This window comes from Aegilops tauschii, chromosome 5 (genome assembly GCF_002575655.3).
Source record: "Aegilops tauschii subsp. strangulata cultivar AL8/78 chromosome 5, Aet v6.0, whole genome shotgun sequence".
Lineage (NCBI taxonomy): Eukaryota > Viridiplantae > Streptophyta > Magnoliopsida > Poales > Poaceae > Aegilops > Aegilops tauschii.
Window position 1 is genome coordinate 334,048,030 of NC_053039.3, and position 3,686 is coordinate 334,051,715.

The 3,686-nt window shown below is 40.9% G+C and overlaps 1 long non-coding RNA gene across 7 annotated transcripts; it reads right to left on the bottom strand.

Moving 5' to 3' along the window:
• Positions 1-557: 557 nt before the first annotated feature.
• LOC109772068 (uncharacterized) lies at positions 558-3,273 on the bottom strand. 7 transcript variants are annotated; one of them, XR_005757354.3, is made up of 6 exons: positions 2,953-3,272; positions 2,684-2,862; positions 2,248-2,327; positions 1,632-1,755; positions 1,475-1,522; positions 558-1,049 (listed from the first exon to the last, which is right to left on the bottom strand). It is a non-coding gene; the product is annotated as an uncharacterized lncRNA (long non-coding RNA). The 7 variants fall into 7 exon arrangements; XR_012184800.1 differs by having other exon boundaries at positions 1,475-1,755; XR_012184802.1 differs by lacking the exon at positions 1,475-1,522 and having other exon boundaries at positions 2,953-3,271.
• Positions 3,274-3,686: the final 413 nt, after the last annotated feature.

Here is a 3,686-nt window from a genome sequence, read left to right on the forward strand (position 1 = left end):
TGCCAATGCTAGAAGAAGATAGAATAACTCTGAATTTTTTTTTTTGCGGGGAGAATAACTCTGAATTTGTATGCCATATATGGAACATGTCATTCATCCGATTTTTGGTTATTCATCTGACAAAATATCTGGATGCAAATGAAATTTTTAACAAGGCCAAGATTTCACTGCCGTATTTTTCATGATGTAGTGAATATTTTATCGGGGGTGCAATGCATTTACCATTTAAATTATTATGTCAATAAAATTGCTCCATGCGAGCGGTTGTCAAATTTCCTTGTAGAAGTACCACTGGAAGTTCATTCTTCTAATCTGTGTGTGCTTTCAGCAGATGATGATAGGCTTATCAATAAGTGTCTTGTTGAGTGTATCTAAGAAAAATAATGTTCAGTTATTTGTTTGGGAGTCCTCCTTTTGATTCTCCTCCAGCGTTTTGTAGCACTGTCTACTGGATCATCACGTCTTGTACTCAACCCATTAGCTGACCACACACAAAAATATACTTTGTGTTCAACTCATTAGCTCTAGACCACACACAAAAATATTCTTGTGAGTTGTTGTGAAGACATAAGTATTGCATTGATACACTGGGCTGCATGAGAACTACCCAAAAAGCACTTGAATTTCATTACATAACTAGGTCGGTTTACAATGAACAAACACGATCTGAGTTCGTCATACACAATCATACAGACAATAAATTCAGTAAGCTATTTGAGAAAGTAGCATCTAAATATTCAATATCTACAGACAAGACTATCTATCTGTAGTGACAAGACTATCTTTCTGTAGTGCAACACTCTCCCATCGATTTTGAGATGGACACTGTTCTGGCCTATCTGCAGACATTTGTAGTTCCAATTAGGGGTTGCAAAATCAACATCTGAATGACTGTAAAGTTTCTGCGAAGATGTATTTCCAGTTAGCCTTTGCAACATCCTCATCTGGATGACCATACAGTTTGAGCAATGATTTCTGAAAAAGTTCCAGAGCTTGGACAACTGTTACATGTACACGTATCATTGCAGCTCCTTGTGACTACTCTGTTCCTGTCATGGGAAGAGAACCTTGATATACAGAAACTGTAGATTTGTGGAAAGTCAGTGTTGTCGAAATTTTACTGTGATATTTTCATTCATCAAATAATGGTGCATGATAGCGGACAAGATAATAAGTCAATAAAGATGTGAGCAGGATCTCAACTACAAAAGATTAATTAGTTGTTTTTTTAGAGAAGATTAATTAGTTGTTGATACTATGCCATTCTATCCAAACCTATACAAAAGTAACAAATTCTTCCATTCTGTATTGCCCAAAGCCCCAAACAATCTAGGGAGTAGAATGCGCGTGAGAAAATGCACATCTGTCTTCGAGTTCCTTGCTACTTGCAAATAAAATGAAGGGGGCAATAATTTGCATAGAAATATTAAGAGAACTAGTAAACCCATAGCATCGACTTGTTGGCAGGATTTACCTTACGACCAAAATTTGAAGTCAGGACATGAATTTCTGAAACAAACAACTGCAAATGGTAGGTTTGCTCACCATGAAATCCCGAATGGAAAACAGTAACAAAACGTGAACCAAAAAAAAAACCCTAGCTGGACTGAAGATTTAGCTAGCCACCGTACCCTGATGTCGAATCCCAATGGTGTGCTCCGCCCACCATATAACCACCCACAGCAGTGCCGAGGCCGGCCGGCGCTTGCTGATGCCACCTGTCGAGCCAGTCGCAGGCTCCCAAAGCTTCAAAACCTTTGGGTAAATGGCAAACAGTCTTAGAAATTCTCCTAGAAAGGAACAGCTTAAAGATTCACGTACACCTAAACCATGTACTTGCATGAGCACACAACTACTAAACACTCCTTAATCTGAATCGTGTTATTCATTTTCTATAGATGGACTAATAAACTCCAAAATACAACACTGTCCTTGTCCTATTCTTATATGCAAGTGCAACTAAACTGATTAATGTTTGCTAACAGGAAAAATTGCTTGCTTTATACTGAATCCCTGATTTGTTGGAACTACCGAAGAAACTAGTTGTGAGTTCCAATTAGGTAACTGCATAGTGCAGCTACCTACGCCAGCAGCTATGCCTGATTGTACTATATTCAAATCAAGCTAATTTCCTGGTGCACATGACCATCGTGAAGTGACTCATGCAACCAACTTTGATATAACAAACACAAGAGCAGTCGAACCCCAATCCTAACCAATCAGAACATAATTTTCTCGCCTGCGCACCATTGCCTCGCCTCCAAGTCCCTTGCATACATCTTCTTCTGCTCCTAGATTTCTTGGCAGAATTCCAATTCCTCGATTGCCTAATAAATTCACAAAACATAAAGCTGGCATCATCGATTAAAATCTTATCTTAAGAATAGCAAAAAATAGAAATCCTCGTAAAGTGAATATTCTTTAATTGAAGAAATATTGCTCGTACGTATGTGCAAATTTCGATTATAACATAAATATACAGATAGCATTGTCAGCTAGGTACAGACTGACTCTTTATGCACATCATTACTAACCTTCAATTAAGTCAGAACCATCATTTATTGCTAAAGGATGAAAAATTGAAAATTCGTGAAACTTAAACAAAAGCAAAATCAGTAGAGTATTCATATGTCCCGTGACAACCAAAAATTGATCTCAGCTAGATTGAAGTCTGATACTCTACTGTTGTTCCTTTCTCCGCAGCCTTGAGCTTCTCCTCTTCTTCTATGTCATCCACATGGCCTTCATCTCCTCCTTGAATTGATCCCACCGCCAGGAGTCCGTCTCGAGCGTTACCTCCATCACCCGAGCTCCTCATTTATCTTTCCTTTCCTTTCTTGGTCTGCTTCCTCTTCCCCTGCACTGCTCCCAAAAACCAATAAGCCTAACCCTAGAAATTCAGAAGTTCATGGAGGAGGATAGGGGAAGACGAGGAGGAGGGTGGTCTTATACCGCCGACAGTGGAGAGGGACGCCGGAGAAGATCGCTGTCACTGCCGAGCTTCGCCCAGATCTTGCATCCCCCACGGTGCCTCCGAGTCGTTGCCGCACGAGAGAGGAAAGGGTAATACTCCACACGCGAAAGAGGTAGTCCTCGCCGTTGGGTCATCCCTCCGGCGCCGTCGCTGGCTCGCTGCCGCTGCCTCCGCATTGACGAGATTTTTTATTTTTTGAGGGGAACCGCAATGGCGAGATGCGAGCAGCCGGAGGGAGAGAGAAACGGACCGGGGGAGTGGGCTAGTTTTTTTTCTTTGCCATCAGGGGTAGTGGACGACCCGTTTTCCATCAACGTAATATTCTGATCACAACATAAACTTCCTAGATTACACGCCTGAACTTCCCTCTATAGAAACCCGACCTTCGGGCTATCTTCGCAACCGTGTCTCCCCGCGCAATTTATTCTGCTTAGTCATGTTCTATATGATGTTAGTGTAATCTAGAAACGTTTTTTAGCATCAAAATACCGGTTTTAAATAGGAATCTCACTCTTTAGCGGATTTTGCTCTCGGGTTGGGATAAAATTACGTTTTTTTTGTAATTTTACTGCCTGAGTTGTTCGACCTGAACTTCTCCCAGTGCTAGGTTGAACTTCCACCAACATTGCCCAAATGGGGCTTGCGATATACCGTTGGAAAGCTATGGACCTCAGTATCATGACCCAAGTTAAATTTTTGGCAAAATGTAAGC